General features: G+C 39.7%; 1 protein-coding gene across 3 annotated transcripts in view; it reads right to left on the minus strand.

Annotated features, from left to right (window-relative positions):
- MID1 (midline 1) overlaps positions 1-19,898 on the minus strand; it is a 248,295-nt gene that overhangs the window by 78,127 nt on the left and 150,270 nt on the right. The gene's annotated exons all lie outside the window — the stretch shown is intronic.

Raw genomic sequence — 19,898 nt, forward strand, 5'->3', positions numbered from 1 at the left:
GAATTCCTGTGCGTGGGTAAAGCGCAGCGTGCACATGCCTGGGTGGTGATCGCTGGAAATCCCAAAGACATTTAGGATTCCAGATGAAAAGCAGCCAAATGACAAGCGTGTGATCCATTAGAGTTACCATCTGGAATTTCTGGGCACTCTTTTGCAGCCTTTAAAATTGACACAATCCAGAAGGAGAGGACTCACCCGAGAAAACCTGGGTGTATGGAAAGCTTTTTATTACAAACTTGCCAAGGATAAGAATGTGAAAAATGTATCATAATAATGAATGCTGCTGAACTTCAGTTAGCCAGAATCAGGGAACCACACAGTCGGTTTCCTGAGCCCATCTCTCCCATGAAGTCCACTTGAGCAGAATGGACAAGGCTAATAGAAAATATCCTTCTGATCTAATGCAGAGTTGACGCAGAAAAGCTGTGTTGTTAGTATACAAGCTAAACTCAGCTGAAAAGCTGGGTAAAAACTAGTACTATAGCTTGTTCATCATTAAGAGATTCCACTTAAACTAGTAAGGTGTTATTTTCCAGAAACTGATAAATGCTTTTTGCTGCCATCAGCTGTCTACTAGAGTATCAGTATCTGTATTTCGCAAAAATGTTGACTTCTTAAAACAGAAGTTCCCTTATTGGGAATGGACCTCTGGCTCACACACAATAACCATAGCAAAAAAAAAAAAAAAAAAAGTTCCCATTCCAACTTTATTCTGTGATTGAAACTTTGCAATTGTAAATTTCTACTTAAATAAGAACTAAGCGATAGTAAGTAACATTTTGGATGTAAGTCCTTCACTGCTTCTCAGAGGGAGAGGTTCATTATGATAGCAATTAGTTTTAATGAAGAGAAATCAACCAAAAATTTGACCAAGTCAGAAACACAACTTTTTCCATATTGCTTATTATTTGGATAATTTTAATACCCAGGACTGCACTCCATAGGCTGTTAAACCTCCAGGCTTCTGGATTTTAGCTGCAGCTGACGTGAAAGTGCAGAAGAGAGCAGCGCTCTTTTGGCATTTATAGCTTGACTACATCCTAAAGCTATCAAAAATCAGTGGTTACAAATCAGGCCTTTCCCAAGGCATCACAGAACTTGCTGCCATTTCTTGATTGTTTCGAAAACCTTGGCATCAGAAATCTTTCTCGCCTTCTCTGCCGCGTTGGGTTCCAGAGGACTTGGCAGCGTCCCTCCTAGTCCCTTCTGCTGTTAAACCGCTCGCTGCCCCAGGGTTTCCAAATCAGACACACGTCAGGCTTCGTGGCACGCCTCTGATGGAGAAGCTCTCCTCCGCCGTGTGGTTTGCAAACAGCACAAGCCCCTCAGTGCTCTGAGGGAAAATAACACTTGCAGGGACAAGTTGCTAACAGACAGTTTCCTAAGGCCGGTGGGACAAAATGGGCCACAGAAGCCACGTGCTCCAGTAAAGAAAATCTCCCTTACACGAACAAATGAAACATTGCTGTGTTGCTCGTGGTGTAAAAAAAGAGTGGTGCAAAATCTTTCCTTCTTTCTCCTCCAATTACTATGCACTTGTAATGCAAAAACATACCATTCAGTAATCGGAGTGATAACTCGTGCAAACACAAAAAAAGCTGATAGCACCGCACAAAGTTTTTTCTTCGAAGCTTCTCAACCTGGGATTTAACCTTGGAATTTGCAAAACTACAGAAAGCTGATTTAAATATCCCTATTTGGAGAACTTGGCCCACTAGCCCTCTCACTAAATTACAGCTAGTCAGTTGATTAAAGATGAAGGTATCCAGAAATGACTGGACTTGAGGACCACAAAAATCCAGCTGCAACAGCTGGGCCAGAATAGCCCAAACTTTGACCACTACTCTTTAGTAATAAGTGTCCTGGTTAATGATCTCTGAATGTAAGCAGCTGGCATCAGATGCAACACATGTAAGGGCAAGCTATAGATAAGAGGAAGCAAAGGTGAGATGTTGCAAAGATAACACAGTGATCAAAACTGGACTGACCACATATCCCAAACCAGGCTGTAAGAACAAAAGGGCATTTTAATGGGTGGAAATTATTTGTAATATATTATTCTCCTCACATAATAAAGAGGAAGTGTCTTTTTTCCCTTTTGCTGTTCTCTTATATATTGGATTGAAACACTTCCTTCTGGTCCTCTCTGCCAAGTCTCCGTATCAGAGGAAATATCAGCTCACTATTGTTAGTATATAAATTAGCTGAACTTCATCTAAGACCAGTCTGTAGAACTATTGTGCCAAAAAAAAAAAAAAAAGGAAAGTCGGTATTCTCTTAATGTGCCGCATCTCTATTTTAAATAAAACTGCACAGAAAACAGGATTCCTTTGGAGAATGTAAAGGAGTATAAAGGGGTAAATAAGGCAGCATGGAAAGCAGCCTCCGCAGGTGTCTTAGCTCCACATTGGCCAGACATACCCACTGTCATACTTGAATATTACCTTCCTCTGCATTACGTAGGGCTGTGACTGTAATTAATTTTCAGGGTCAGTAGCCAAACCGAAGTACTGGAAGCAAAAGAGTGGCCGTGTTTCTTTGCTCCTGTCCCTGCCTTGGACTTGGAAAAGAACAAACTTGACCTGGAATTCCAACTTTTCTAAGAGAGACTGAACCTCCAGGCTCCAGGACAACAAGCAGGAGGGCAAACGCGGCCAGCGAAGCCTCTCCTGGTAAAGCTGTTTCAGCAGCGGAGTGAGCGTCGAGGCCAAGTGCTGCAGGGGACCCCAAAGCAGCCACGGCAGCAGGCTGTGGACCCCAGGGACGGTGGAGCCCAGCACCTCTGGCTGGCTGGGCACCAGAGACACCATGCACGGCACCAGGGACAAACTTTGCTACCGCGGTTTAGCGAGGAAAGGGTCAGAGGAAGAATTGCTTTCTAGCCTCACAAGTGAAAGACACACAGTGCAGTGAAGAGAGAAAAAGAAGAGCCCGCTCCTAATTCCCTCTAATTTTCCCCTCGGAGAGACTGTCCTTTTGCAGAGGGAGGTGCGGTTTCCAAGATGCTCATGCTGAGATAAAAATCAAATTCTTTAATCCCTGAGTTAGTGGGTAAAAGAGGGGCAACATGGCTAGAATTTATCTCCAGGCTATTTTTTTCCTCACCTCAAACCCATTCTGTAGTTCTACTCAAAAGTGGAAACAGCTTTAGGATCAAAGCCCCATTTGTGCTGAATTTGCGGTCACTAAAAATGATACCCAACTCTATTGATTAAATTGCAGGATAAGGCCAGTCTGATCCTTCCAATAAGCTCAAGATTATGCCAGCATTTTCTCAGTCACTTTGCAGAACTTTACAGCAGCCAATTAACCTGACCAGACAGGCCAAAACCAAACTCATCATTCAGTAATGCTAAAATAAATCACAGTGGAGTTGTTAAGCAACTGCTACAACATTTTTGGGGGTATGGCAGGGAATCGAGGCGCCCGATTGCCTTCAGCAATGCTGAAGGTATTACGTATGAAATCCAGGATAACTGTAAAGCTTATTGTGAGCTGAAACAACACGGCAACAAATGATTGCAGCCTCTCGCTAGGATTGCCAGCGCTCCGTCATTTGGCAAACCTCTGAGAAGACATGAATGTTTGTTTTTCTGTATCTCAGACAGCTTTGGGTTTGCAAAGCTACATAAACAAATGAATTACATGAAATCTGTGACTGACCTACAAATCCCACCCTGCCTGTTTCTCTTTTCAGTTCGCCTTCTGGCAGTTCAAATTCAGAGGACATCAGTCCGTCGCTAGAGTAGATTTATGTTGCTGGAATATTTACCTGAGGCCAAATGTTAGCTCTAATAACTATTTTTTATTCCCATCCAAAAGAATGTTTACTGGCCAATGCTGAGCAACAGAAGGATACAGCAGGCTCATTTTGTCTTCTTGTTTTAAACCTTAGGGCAGAAAGGATATCGAACCTCAAAATACAGTTTTCTCTAAGCATATACACATGATAGGGATTCCCACCTACCTCTGAACTCTTTGCTCTTAGTATTTTTTAATGTTCTTTCCACATCAAAAGTTGTTCTGTGAACGTTACTGATGAACATGTTAGTCTCTAATCTCAACATTTGATCTCTACACTCTTCTTCCTTTAGCAAATGATTTTTTTTTGTTTTTCATCAAAAGCCTGAAATTTTTCCTCTTCTCCCCCCACCCCCTTTTTCAATTACTTCTGCTGGCATTGCTGTCAGCTGCTGCTTCTGCAACTTTGCCAATAACTGCTATGCACTAAGGAATAATAATAAAAAAAATCTAAAAAGAGAAGATAATGTGAAGAACTTGGTTTGAAGATAATGTGAAGGACTTTGTTGGCTTCATCTGATCAGCTGTCCCTGAGCCGAAGTGTTAGGTAACTCCTTTGGGAACATGTAATGTTAAATATTCATGGAACTTTGAAGTCGTAATACTGAATATTCATATTGGAGACACAATCCCAGGAGCTTTGCTTAACATATAAAGGAAGAGAAACATAGATGTTAAACTAAAGTATGCTCTAAGCTGCAATATTTCATATATGCTTAATTAGAATGGGCATACTAGGGATTATTAAACATAAACATTTAAAGGCTCAGATTTGGCCCCAATGCAAATTCCTCTCTCCCCAAATTAGAATTTTATCTGAGGTTGCTTTTAACATAAATTAGAAATAAAACCTGCTTTCTGATGAGACAGGATGAGCCTGGGTTTAGTTTTACAGTTTCGCAACCACGAAAATTATCTTAGTAGTCACTTCATCATAACTCTTGACACTTTAACGACAGCTTGTTTGATCTTGAACAGCCCAAACAAAGGCAGTGTTGGTGCGTTCAGCACACGTTCATCACGGAAGTTTGTACAGATGTTCGAGTTGTATGTTGTATCGCCATGTGCCAGCCTGGGTCCTGACAGCTCCGGGGAATTCATCACGCGAGAGGCCAAGCTGCCCAACATCACGGCTTTCCCCCAGATGGAGGTTGTTTAAGTTACGATCAAGCATCCACACGCTCGCCGACAGCATGGAGAGGGGGGGAGGATGTTTTTGTAGGGGAGCAGGCGAGGAGGACAAGTCAGCTCTGGGCATGATGCCTCAGAGCTACCCCTGCCTGATGAGGGTTGTGAATCTTCTGACCCTGGTGGTAGCAAAGCCGTGGCTCCTGCAGGCTCCCTTTGGTGGACCCTCTTTCCTTGTTGACCTTGTCACCGCAGAGCATGGTGGAGAATTTTTCTACTGTAACGCCTCCAAGGTTCCCCCTCCTGTCCTCCCCTTGCCTTCCCCATAGGCTTTCCAGCATGGCTTGGATTAGCCGTAAATTCTTGCAGTTTCTTGTTTCAGATTTCAGTCTGGCCATTTATCATCCTGGATCTGCTTCTCCTCTCTCTGTTCTTAGAATGACAGAACACAGGATCACCTCTCTGGATAAGATTATAAATGCTTCTCTGTCAAATTGCCAGTAACGAGTCTCTGCCAAATTTATATTCTAAAATTCCCCAAGCAGCAATTTAATTACATTATTTTGGATACAGCACCATAGCAGCTGCACTCATTTGATGAGGATTCATTATGGTTTATGGTGAAAACAATGGCAAATTAGCTCTGATGTGTTTTGGAATTTGCTCTTTATTTAGTTTAGAATAGCCCTGCTGTAGTGAGCATGACTCCCAAGCCCATTTGATCCTGCAGTCTGTGAGAAAGTGGGAAGGCTCTGACAGGAGTTCTTAAAAATCAGATATATCTACACCTGTTGCAGCTCAGCTATTGAAGTCCTGCTGGTTTGTGGTTAAAAGGGAATTACCAGACAGATCCATTCGACTATATTTCAAGAAATATTCCAGGACTATTTCAAAAGCCATGTGTATACATCAAAATAAATACATAAATAACAAATCCTCAGTTTTGTCCATATTTTTCATGGATGAACTTTTCCCAAAGCAGAAAAGATTATATGCCTACTAGAAATCTAGTAAGGGTTCTCAAGGAAATCTAAAACAAATTACTTCTGTGACTGCTTCCAAGCTCAAACTTTAAGCCAGATTTGTGAAATAGTTGTTCAATTTTTTTGGAACTGTCTGGAGGACTTACAGTAAGTTCTAAGTATGTACTAGGGGGTAATATGAAGCCTAATCATAGGGCAAAATTCACAGCAGGGGTGTAAAAACCTCCAAAGATCAAATTTGTTCTCCTACCACTATTCCTAACAAAAGCCGCAGCTTCACATTAGAAGCTTTTGCCTGAGTGCTAACATCATGTGAGGGGCATAACTTCTGCAGGGAATTTTTGTGCTGAAAAAAGTCTTTGTATAGGCATAGTTATAGTACCACTTTTGTACCTCAGGAGTTTATTTTGCTTTGTTTATCAATACAGTTGTCTTTATTGGCAAAAATACTTTTTGGCCACTTGACACAAGGAAAAAGAAAGCTTTCTTTTTTCAGCTTTCCTCAAATTCTAAAAGGTTGACTCAATGTCAAGAGCTACATCCGTACATCTTAACTGCGTTCTGTGGCGATAAAGAGAACAATCCTTAACAGAGCTGGACATAGAGAAGTTCCTATATCCCCTTTTTATACACAGTTAAGGCCTATAGGTGGAATTGCTCCTCTTTGCTTAGGATCATATTTAAAGCCCATTCAATCACTTTCTACCTTGGCCTGTTCTGCAAGATCCTCATTACTTTGTGCCAGCACCAGTGTAGTCTGACCCATCACTGAGCCATTTCAACTTACTAAACGTCCAGAAAATTATTCACTTAATACTCAAAGTTGTTTTTTGCTGACCTTGAGAGCTGGCATAGCTCAGGGTGGAATCAGACAGGCATAGCCCAGATGCTGAGGAGGAGATAGGGATGCGCTGCTACAGGAGGGGGAAAACGGTGGACGCATAGAAACCAGCCATTAAATTCATTTGGCTGCTGGGAAATTGCATTTTAGGCACCTGACTTCTGCATCTACTATCAGCACCTAGGGCAGCCGTCTTCCTAGAGTACCCCTGTGCGGTACCTAAAGAGGGAGAAGATGGAGTAGGGTCCGTGGTCCCACCTCAAGGCACGCCTGCATTGCCGGGGCTGCTCGCTGCCAGCAGAAAATGCAGGGAATTAGTTCCCCAAACCATCGCGCAAGCACCGGAGCTGCTTCAGCAGGATGACAGTAGCGTGCAGAAAAGACAGGGAGAACAACATAACAGGACGGACCAAATTTTGGCAGCAGTAGGCTTGTAGAATCAGTTCAGTGATCCCATAATGTACTCTCAGTGCTAGCAGTTTAAATAAGACACCCCCCCCCAATAGTTAATAAGTACCTAATAAATAAATAATTAATAAGTAAGAATAATTAAAAAATCCAGTAATATTTGCTGAAGCAATGTGGGATTCTGCTGGTGTGCCTGAGGCCAAAATTTGGTATATACTGTAAACATAATATAAAGCAAAAGTAGTAATAAGGCCAAATTTTTAAGACTGGGCAGGAGGCCTTTTACTCCAGCAACGAAGCTGTTACTGCTTCACAGCTCTAGAAACAAATTACATGAATTCTGAATCTTAAACGAGACTACTGAAATCCCGTATATACTGTATAAGCGAACAAAAGCCCAAAGCTTCAAAACACTTCTCTTCTACCTGGCAAACCCAGGTTAAAATGGCTTCCCATTACTGAAGCGCTTAGCTGCGCTCCAGGGTTCCTGACGGACTTTCCCTGTGAATTTTTCTGTAGAAATAATGACTCACAGAGAGCAGCCCTGAGACAGGCAGCTTCCAAGATCGGATATTTGCCTGACCTTGCAGACCTCCTCCGGAAGGAAACGAGTTCCTCCAAGGAAAACACGCGACAGCAGATTGAGAGCCTGTTCTGCAGGCAGGAGTCATTCAACGCGGCACTCCAGTCCTGAACTTCAGGGTGGACCGGGGTTCCTACCATGCTTAGGTTATGTCAGGAAAAAAAAAATGTAAAAAACCAAGCATCCTCCCCTTTACTTTTCTGTTGTTTTCTTCCTTGGAGTGACAGTTTCATTGGTAACTCTAAGCAGAGTCGTTAAAAAAATAAGGTCTCCCACATCTGAATTTGTAACTTGTGACAATCATTTACCCGTAACCCAACAATTTACTTGTACCCCTATACTGCAAACACTCAACTCTGCACACAATAAAGGCAACAATTAGATTAAAATAGCTTCCTAATTTATTCAAAATTATTTTCATATTGTACACCTTAAAATTTAAAGCCTTCACTGACTTTAACAGCGCTGAAATTCAGCATTATGAGATTTAAGAGCAGAACTCCAAATCCGTTTTGTTTGCTTGTTTGTTTGTTTCTTCCTAAAGATTAGTAGTGATTTATTTGACAGAAAAATTACACTGCTTTCAAGTGAGAATGTGCAAACTGATTTAGGCAGGAATCCATTTAAAACTGCTCAATCAGACGTCATTTAAATGTTTTTCAGGTGTTCAGAAAAAAGTTTTATTAGCTTATCACTCTCTTTATCCAGCCTCTTTTAAGAAAAGACATTACAAGAACATTATTAATCTAAAGAGGGAGAGTAATTCATTGTATGTGTAGGTTTTCAATTTGTATAAATATGGACAAAGCTGGAAGTAATCAAGTAAATTAAAGGCATAAAAAAAGGTTCCTCTGATAATACTCTTACCCAAAAAGAACTACAGTAATTCATAGCATCCTGCCTGCAGAAGAATTTCAGTGCATCGGAATTTGAGGAGAGCTGGAGCATGTGTCCACCAAGTCTGAAAAGAAAGCTCATTCAGCAGAGGGAAAGACAACGTAAAAACCACAAAACGGCTTCATGGTTGCTGCTCTAATTGGTGGATCTGAAGGGAAAGGTCACTTTTTCCTCAAGAGTGATCATAAGAAATGCTCAAAAGAGGGTGAAAACATTATTGTATGGCTAATATAATGCCCCTTCCCCCCCCCAAGCTGTAGCATATTTTTTAAGTTGAAGGTTTTAATCAAGTGCAGGGGAGAGAACAAGGCCTGCCCATACTTAAGCTACATGAAAGAAAAGATTGCATCATCGTTTAAATTCACCCAAAGTTTGCATAACCTCACCAGGCATCTTGAGTGGGTCCTTTTTTGTAAGTGGGCTCCTATCACCCCTCGGGATGAAAAAGGGTCTCAATGCAGGAGCTCCCTCACTTGGCAGAGTTTTCAATGTACAGATGAATTTTAACCCTCAGTCCCAGCCTTCCAACAGCAAAAGCAAGCGGAAAAAACAGAAAAGCAAATGCGGCTCGCTCCCGCCAAGCTGAAGAACACCCTGCGCAAGGGGAGAGCCCCCGCGTCGGCCGGGCCATGCTGGAGCGACCCACCGCCCCCGCGGCCGACTACGCGGAGGAAGCAGGAACCATAGGAAAGACCATACAGCGCCCAGGAGGTCCACAGCGACTGGAAAAAACCAGGGGCTTTCTCTCCCAAGCACTCACCTCTACCAATCTCTTGCGTATCTGCAGATGTGGTTTTCCCCTTTTATAGTTTACAGAATATAGTCAGGTTTGGTATATTGGGAAAGGCATTGAAAACATCTACTTTTGGATTGACAAATTCGAATTTTTTTTTTAAACTGATGATGTCAGTCAAATATTATTTGTAGTATTTTAATAGTTCCTTCAATTATTCCTTTGAAGGGATTTCTTGCATGTATGTGTTTAGAGTCCTTGGGTCACAAGTAAAACATTTTAAATACCTACGAAGTGGAACCATCACCCATACACTGATCAATATGTTTTCTTCTCTTCAGTAACTTAATATTAAGATAGATATTGCTCAAATTCCGTTTGAATGAGTTATATTCTCCATATGCTGCTGGCTTAATCTGGAAATAAAGTTTGCACACACTATCATTAACTATAGCCTAACGAGTCTGCTTAATGCTTCTACCACGAGACACATATGTTGTGAACAGCTGCCCAGCTTTAATCCCTTTTAAAGTTTGACTGTATCATAGCAAATAACAAAACTCGGGCGTATAGCCTCACGTTTCAAAATAGCCAGTACATGTCCAGAAGCACAAAGACAAGTTTCAGTGAAGAGGCTGCCGTAACGTGGGAACCTACAGCAACTGCCAGCCAGTCTTAAGAGTAAAGCACTGGGTGCTTACGGAGAGAACATTAATCTATATAACCAATACAGCAATGTAGGTTTTTCTCTTTTACTTTGTCACAGGATATTTTCATTTCTCTAATAGTTAATGAAAGATGATGTCTTTTTTTTTTTTTCTCTATCTTTAACTAATTTTACCCATTAGCTAGACTTAGATATGGAAAATTTCTCTGAAATTCAAACACATTACAAGCTTGAATTGACATTGTTACACATAGATAGCATGAAATCTCAATATAAACTGCATGTGGTAAACAGGAGAATTTGACAAGTCTTAAGTTTTGTTTGCATGTATGTGGATTCTTTTAGAAAAAAGCTGGATTATTTTGATAAGGGAAGCACTTTCAAAATTTTTTTTCTTCATCAGCTTCAAATTAGCCATTGCTTCCTCCAGCTCTGATACTCTGAGCATGCTAAGAACTTCCAGTACTATCTGCCATCAGAGATGTTCCAGCTTATCTGTAGCTGAACAGGTTAGTGTTTATCTTCTGAGGCAAAACCAGAAGTTTAATACCTTTAAAGTACGTATTTCAAAATGTGTGTGAATTACAGGTGGAATTACAGGACGCAATACAGAAAATAATGCTGGGGTGGCTTATGATTTTAGGCATACCCCTGAACAAGAGATATATTAACAATCCCATCCCGATATTAGTTCTGGGATCCAAGAGCTCCGTCCCGCTCTCACGCCCATCTCTTCACTCAGCCTAACAGCAGATTGCTGCTCCCACCTTCATCTGTCCTGGTATTAACAGTGATTTATCACGCACAACTGGTGAGCCTACAGTAAGTAATGGTGTAAGAAATGATTTGTGCAGTATGGCACTAGGAAGTAATGGCATCGAAAAGGCCCCCTTGTACCTTTTAGCTTTTTAAGAAAAGACTATAGGTTATGTTACTATTTCTTGTCATTCATATGAGCTGTTGCATATGTTATCTGAAAGATCTCTTCTCCTTGTACCAGGTTTTTATTTTCATTTTATTTAGAATACCCTTTGGAAACAGAATGTGATATCAAACCCATAATGTCATGAAGAAATAAAAGCTGAAACACTTATGATATAGAGGAGAATCTCCATCTCATAAGATATGAGATGGAGATTCTCTCATATTTTGGAATGTCTCATATTTCAGTTCTTTTTTCAAATTTAGGGAGTGGAAGTTGTCAGTCAATAGAGAGTACTGTTATAACAATGTACTAACGTCAGTTTGGACATCAGAATTAATTTATTAGACAGGTACATAAGATGGGACATCTCCTAGATGAAGGCCACAAGTATCCAGGTCTTTCAGCATACGGACAAGGGGGAGTGAAGCTATTGTATTTCAAACCAGAATAATCACAAGAAATCAAATAGTAGCGCCTCCACTGACTACTGGAACTAGCCAATATTAATTTAAAACTTTTTTCGTACTTAATCTTACTCATTACATCATGCCAACAGCTCATCTGAATATTAGTGTGACCATATAAAATTTCTACGTAGCTGTCATGCTTGCTTTCGTACTTTGTTCTAAGCATAGTTAAATGAATATTCCTTGAAGCTGGGATTACAGCTCATGTACTTGTACAGGATCTTGTATTACAGGACTTTTTTTTAATTGAGCCTTTGGCAATTACCATAGTAAAATTGAGTAAAATAATTTCTATACTTTACAGATGGGGTTGGCAGAGCTGATGGTACAGTGGAATGCCATCTATTCCAAAATCACAAATGCCTACAGAGATTTCCTTTTTGCAGTGCCGTGCTTTGTGTTGGTAGCTAGAAAGGTGTCGATAACACCCCAGTGTTTTGGCTACTGCTGAGCAGTGCCGGCACAGCATCAAGGCTGTCTCTCCAACATTTTTGCCACCCTCAACGGCAGGTTGGGGCTGGGCAAGATCTTGGGAGGGGACATAGCCAGGACAGCTGACCTAAACCAACCAAACAGATATTCCGTACCATATGACGTCAGCTCAGATATAAAAGCGAAGTAAAGGGAGACGGAAGGCGGGCATTTTCGTTTTCCAGAGCAACCACTAAATGTACTGAAGCCCCGCTTCCCGGGAAGTGGCCAGACATCGCCTGCTGATGGGAAGTAGAGAATAACATCATTTGTTTTTCTTTGCTTTCACTTTATTAAACTGTCCTTATCTCGACCCACGAGCCTTTTGTTATATTTTCTCTCCCCTGTGCAGCTGAGGGGGGGAGTGATAGAGCGGCTTTGGTGGGCACCTGGCGCCCAGCCAGGGTCAACCCATCACACTTTAGAAGATCACTCTCAATATCACAACTAACTGAACAGATAAATTGCAAAGGAAGAAGCTAGCCATAGGCACTCCAGTTAATCTCTCATCTGTGCTGAATTTGATCCCTCTCATACTGTAAAATATAATTATAGGATCATACTGCTACTTTACGTTATTATGGCCAACAGACTGTAAGGAAGCTAAAATTGCAATGATTCAAAAGAGAAGACTGAGATTACATTTTGGCAGGAAATTTTAATTTCTCTAAAAATGTCCATGTTGTGCACATGGAAAAAAAACCCAAACCGCCAAACCCTGTTGCTTTCCAGTCCCTCAAACTCTTTTGTCTGAGGCATTAAAACAACCCTGCATGTGCTCCCCTTCCACAGTCATAAACTGGATTATTGCACAGGACCAACACCCCACACAAAGGAGAAATTTGTAAAACAAGTGCTACTTCCACTCCAGCTTGCAGAAATTAAAAAAGGCTATCGTAAAAAGCAATCCTGCTGGCACCATCAAGGCACATCATCAAGAAAGTCACTGATATATTACTTATTTATTAGCTGCCCAACATGTTCTAAGCTTTTTATTGACAAAGACAATGCGCTTTCAATTAAGCATTTATACTGAAAAAGGGTACGAATTCCTTAAGTAAGCATTTACAGAAGGTCTAGGAATAACTCAGTATAGACACACTATGATAAAAATAATCTAATTTTCCATTTGCTTTGCTCCTCCTTCTTTTTTCACTGACTTTAGATAACTGGAAAACGGAGCAGGCTCTGTCTGATTTGTGAGAGCACATTATAAACGTGACATGAAAGGTGTGAAGGGCAGGAATCCTCTCGCCCCATGTCCTCAGTGTGGCTGCTCACTCTCGAGGGCAACAATGTCCTTCCCAGCCAAAGCCAAGGCTTCCTGCATGGAGGGTCAAGAGATCCTAAGGGAGACAGGGGCCTGGATGGCTGGTTTGGGGGAGATGTAAATACAGATGGGAGAAAGAGGGAACACACAGTCTTATCACCCACATCAGGCTTTGAGTCCAAAGCGTGCCCTAGCAACCCAACGCGGCTTTTGAGTCCATGACCTTCTGGAGGACATTCCCTCTCCGTGGACTATTCAGACTTTCCAAATTTGGTACCATTTCTGACTGGTATGGACCGCTATGTATAGGTTCACAGTGCTGAGGATACAAACAAGTAATATCCTTTTGCTGGGAAGCGTACATTTTGCAGAAAAAAGAGGGCCAAAGAAAATCATAATAGATGTAGACTTGTAAAGCCTGAAATGGAAAGTAGTGCATGGGGATCATTGCTGGATTTGTGTTTTAAGGTCAAACAATATGAAAAAAATGTAATAGGTCATGAAAATTGTTCAACATAAGATGAAGAACTAAAACACTTTAATCGTGATCCTATGATTGTGTGTCATTACAGAGCAGAGTTGAAGTAATTTGGATTTCTCTTCATGGACTAATTTAACATATTAAATTAAAGCTTGAGAGAAATCTGAATATTGAGCGTTCTGCAGTGCTTATTTGGGAGATATTTACATCCAGGTTTTGGGGTGGGATTTTTTCCTATTTGAAGCATACTGTTAACCACCTTCACCTTTGTCTGAAAATGTCTTTGCTATCACATTACTTTTTAAAATATTTGCATTAAAATAAGGTATATACTTTAAAATAATTTCAGAATATACATATCTAACATATAGACATACATATTCACACCCTTCCACACACCTCTTAATGCCACCAGAGAGTGTGAGTTTTAGCCTACTGGCCGTGGTAAGTTTTTTTAGCCGTACTCCCCCAACTAGCTTTATCACTCCCCGGTAAAGCACTAAAAGAATTAGCTTACTCCTTCTATTTATCAGTTATGAGAAAGCATACTGTTATGCTAAAACCCATAAATGTTCTGCCTTTGAAAGGTCACTCGTTTGTAACTTTTCCTGTTACCAGCCCATCTTTGTCACTCTGGTAAGCAGACACTCCATCGCGTAAATAAAGGGTCTCCCTGTGCCCAACGTTCTAAAACAGTTTGTAATTTGCCCTTAACCTCATCTATTTGCTTAATTTCCATTTTTATTGCTTTATTTTTTATTGCTTTATTATTTATTGTTTAAACACAAATTCTCATTCTGAGGAAGTATCTGTCGTGCACTACGTTCCACCACCAACTTTCAAGCATCGTATTGTCTAAAAACGTATAAGCAACAAAGGGTCGAGTCAAGAGGTCATTACAATAAGCAAATTCAGAGCTAGAACATGGACTTAAAGTCCGTTATCTGAACAGTTCAGACCAGATCCATGGAAAAGTATGAAAATACATTTTACTTAATGCCTAGTCTGGCTTCCCTGGAAACTAGAGTCATGAGAACAAAGATAATAATGCCGTACTGTTTACAGTTTTATTTAATTCTCTTGGTCTTCCTGAATAGATTGTGCCTTCAACACCATCATTTCCACTAAAAATTGAAGGATATAAGTAGTACGTGAACAATTTTAAAGACTGCCAATTTGTGAAAGTACGTTTTAAAAAACTATGGCTTATATTATTTAAAGGATCGTAGGTAGGTAAAATAAAAACAATCTCATAGTACTTATAACTAATGTAAAGTCATAATACATTATCCACAGTCATAAACACGAGGAACTTTAAACTACTCAAAAACAGTCTAAAATTTACAAAACAAATCAGCCAAACCACCCCTCCCCAAAAGGACTAATGTTGTTATTACTGTATTGACATTTTCTATTATCCTTCTAAACTCCACCAAAGAAATACCAGATGGAGGAAACACAGCCACTTGAGATAACACTAAAGAGAGAATGTTCTAAAGGCTGCTTTAACATTTATATATTAATGTAATAAAAAGTAAGTGTAGCTGGAAAACTTTGTAGTAATATAGTTCATTCCTACATTGATCCTCTTCCATGCAACAACTTAATGTTTTTGGATCTTTGCAAATACTGATGCACAGCCAGTGAGTTATATTTTTGCATCTATTTCTATGTTAAGTAATACCAGACAATATTCCATTCTAATAGATGGGACCATTCATCATTTTAATTTCATAAAAAATTAATACACTGAAATATCTGTCAAGCAGTATCTAATCTAATAATAGTATCAAGCTGCATCTAATAATAATGAAAGTCCATGAGTTTCACATTTTGTCAGGTTGGATATAGTGTTTCAGCTAAATGTTAAACCTGCACGACTGGCACTACAGAAAGTAACTTTATACACTCTGAATCTTTTAAGTACACTGTAAGGGAAAGTGCCACTTATTTAAATGTGTAATAACACATATCACTGTAACACTGACATACTATGTCTTTACATATCAGTTGGATTTCTTTTTTTTTAGTAAAATAGCTTCCATTAAATAGGAAGTTAGTAAAGTTAAGGGTACACAGGGAAATTATAAATTTCTATGTGAGAATATTCAGCTACTAAAAAAAGAAATATGCATGGAATATTAAAAATGGATACCAAGTAAAACAATTAGCATGTAGTTTATATATATATATGTGATCAAATATATTTTTACTGACCTACACATATATATGAAACTGTATATATTGACTTAAAATATAGGCATATGTGTATTTATTTAAATTCAAGATGGTAGATATTCATGAACTTAGACATTACTAGAAATTACGTGTATTTCTATGCTAGACAAACAAGACTACATACACATACATACAAACATACGTAGTATTGCCTTTATATACTAACACAAGCACTATAAATATGTGCATAAAATGAATAAAATGTGTATAGGCACATATTTACATGTATGCGCATAATATATTTATTTATACGTAAGTCCAGATACCAACGTTCCCAGATTGTCAACCCCACTATTTGTACGAGTATAGATCAGTAAGTGCTGGGTTCTTACAGTACCACAGTTTACCAATTAATAATCAAGCTGCAACTACAAAATAATGCCACACAAAAATAGTTGGAAAGCTTCAACGCATATTTTGCCAGTAGCTCTGCAAAGACATTTAAATATTAAAAGGTTTTTAATTCATAATATACTTAGAAGAAGGGAAGCAGACATATTTTTGTGCTCTATTTGTAGAAGTTGTGGACTTGACAGTCAAAGTAGGCTTCTAAGAGCTGAATGCAGTCCTCCCTACTTGGAAACAGTTTATGCCTGCTTCCCCCCCAGAAAAATACGTGTGAGTAATTGAATTGACACACCTTAGAAAACCGAATCCCTACATCCTGAATCATCAGTGTAGGAAAGATAGATGTGTATGGACTCTGCCACTAAAACTAGGTGAAAACCACACAAACAAGAAGCTCCCTTTTGTTCCTGGAATTGCCGAGTGCCGTTCGGAGGACTGCCCTGCCTTCGTAAACATGCCCAATACACGTCAGCACTAATAAGATTCAAACAAAAACCTGGAGAACCACAGCTAACCTACGGCAGTTTGAGTCAACAAAAGATCTTTCTTGACTAAGCACTACCAAAAATGTGCCAAAATTACGTTTTGGCAAGAATGTATGTGTCAGCGGACAGATTCTCAGTAAATATGAAGGTGAGTAAAAACATTGGTTTCAGTGGAGTTACACTGGCTTTACACCATTTAAAAATATGGCTTACCGTCGGTCTTCCTCTTTTGTTACACCTCTTCATGGCGCTTCGCTAATACTAAATGAGCGATATCTATCCATCCACACCTTGTAACTTCTCCACCAAATATTCCCTCTTGTTCAAAATAAATCTTTTCTCTTCATTTTTCTTATCACTTTCTTGAGGATAAATACATCTATAGAACAATGGTAATTTTGTGATTTTTCTCCGAAAAAAATGAACGTACTTTTCAACTGTCTTCTCCTTTCCATTGCAAAAAGACAAAAAGCAAAAAATCAATATCAAAACTAATTAGCCATAAATGTTTTCTTTGAGGTAATATGGTAGGCTAAGCACAAGCATTTGCACCTTCTATTTTTAAAGCTCTCATTGTTTATGTAGCTAAAAATTATTTCTAATTCATACCACAATTTTGGCCACCTCTTCATAAATTCAGCGTATCACCAGGATATTTCCTGTTCTCTGTTTTGGTCATGGTTTATCATTTTTCCATTTTTAATATGCATCTGTCTATGATCTACTTAAAAAAAAAACCCAACACCACATGTATAAACACTAAAGCAACTATAAACGTGAACATATATGATGCGGTCACGTAACTGACCGCTCCGGGAAGAACACAAGTGCCCTCAACCCCGTCCACCCCAGTACAAGCTGAGAAAGAAAAGCACCTCTCAGGGTTGGAGCCAGTAGTTGCCAAAGGAAAACACTTTCTCGTTTTCAGATATCCACAATGGCTATTACATTGACTGTTAAACACACTTCAGCATAGACGCCTCTGTTGGACAAGTGTACAGAGCTCCTAATTAAGGGCTTTCATTTTTGCCACAAAAGGAGCTAGATTGTAATGGCATCTTTTGTCCTATGCTTAATGGAGGGTGAGATATTGTTTAAATAATTAGTAACACCGCTGGAAAAGAATGCAAGTAATTAGCATAGCTTGACACCCAGAGCAACACCAGTTGCTGTTGTTAGCATCAACAATGTGTTGCTTTAAAAAGAAAACCACAAGAAAGAAAGTGTCACTTGAAGCGTTTTGCTTTTCTTTTTTAAAGATACAATTAACGACTCATTTTTGAATGAATCCACTATACTGCTGTCTAGTGCATGCTCATTCTTTCAGAATTTTTTTTAAAGATTTGGGTAGCCTATCTGTCAAACCCCATGTATTTTAAAAACCTGCAGCAGCAATATAGCAAGCAACAACCTGTTTTTTCAGGTGGGGATTTTCCGATCCACTTGAACACTGAATTTGCCAATGGAGCGGGCACTTTATCTGTAAGTTAACGAAGACCATCTGCAAGCTTGTACCCAAGATTTACCTTAGTAACATGACCAGTGACTCAAGAGGTCATATCACCACTTATGAAGGAGGAGACCTGAATGTGAAAATAGACCTGCAATTCTTGCCTCTCAGTGACCAAATGCTGGTGTGAACAGGTATCATTCCTTTACTCCTGAGGGATAAATGCCAATATATGGAACTGAAAATCTCATTTGTGGAGTTCGATATATAAAACAGCACAAATTTCTGAGATGGAAGAGGCAAGGAGGAAGGGAAAGACCTAGTTTTCACGTTACCTTCTTATGAACAGAGAATGGACGCTGGATCTGGATGGAAACCGCCAAGCCTACTACTCCTGGGCTCAAGAGTGTAAATGTGTCTTAATCACTGGCATAATTGGCATGACCGATGTCATCACTGGCATTAGCAAAGGAAACAGGCTGCCTCATGACAAAGGGGATAGGAAACGGTTGTCATGTCGGTTAATGATTATCTGTATAAAGTACTTCTAGCTAGTTTGGGCACAAAGAAAGTCCACATCTCAAAAAACATTGTACAGTTATTATAATGATAGGAGTTGCCATTATAAGGAAGGAGTTATTTGGCCCAGGCCTACACTAACCAGTGTAAATTAGTACTTGAATTGCTCTTCAAGGTGGCTGGCAGAAAGTACTTTATTAGACTTCTGCCAAGTTAGTTAAATTGTGTAACATCTAACGATAATGTTGCTTGCCTATATGAGATACCCATTCAGAGTCTGCTTAGGCATCTTGGCCCAGAAAAGCCATAGAACATGCAAATATACCCTAAATTTCTTTTTTTCCTATCTGCAATACGAAGTCAAAGATCTCAGAAGAAGATACATGCCTTTTAAAGTCTTCTTTCAAGACTTGCCATATCTAAGTACACCAACACTAAAATGTTTAATATTTATTGACATCCTCAAAAATATACTTACCCACTATTTAATTCTGAGGGTATTTCATGTTAAGTAGTGCATTCCTACTCATATAAAGTTGATAAACAATATAATTGTCCAATCGCTGTTAGCTTACTAAATAGTAGCACCTCTTAAGGATATAAGCCCTTGGATTATTGGAAAGTACTGTAAGTGTCCAGGCACCTTCTATTCACATTTATAGCCCATGCCCCATTTTATCAATGGCTAAACTCTAAGTTATTAAAATAACAATCGTGTTGAGAAAAAAAAAAAAAAAAGAAAGCAAAAATAACAACTCCTCCTTAGTACATAAAAAAGTCTTTAAGAGATGAAAGGAAGCCATGAGGTAGGTCCAGGTAAAGAAGTGTCTTTCATTATGTTAAAACAGTCATAGAATACGATCTGCATGTTCGCACATGCATAGAAGCACAAACCCCACAGAGCACGTGTGTGCAGATTTTCACCTCCACTCACATAAAGTTATCACAGACGTGTGTGCAGCCACATATTTTTGTCTGAAGTTATTTAAGAAAACCCTTCCAGCTAGTTAAACCTCTTAATTCCGTTTCTTTTTCCGCCTCTGAAATTCCGAGTGAGAAGGCTGACAGATAAGCCTTGCCCTCTGCACTTGCGGTTTCTCCATTGCAGTCCATCTTTAAAAGAAATAAAAAACCCTCCCAGTCACGCACAGGCACACGCAGACTGTCCTCCACGGGTTCCAGGGGCTGCCGGAGCCGGCTTGG

The sequence above is a fragment of the Accipiter gentilis genome, chromosome 31, assembly GCF_929443795.1.
Source record: "Accipiter gentilis chromosome 31, bAccGen1.1, whole genome shotgun sequence".
NCBI lineage: Eukaryota > Metazoa > Chordata > Aves > Accipitriformes > Accipitridae > Astur > Astur gentilis.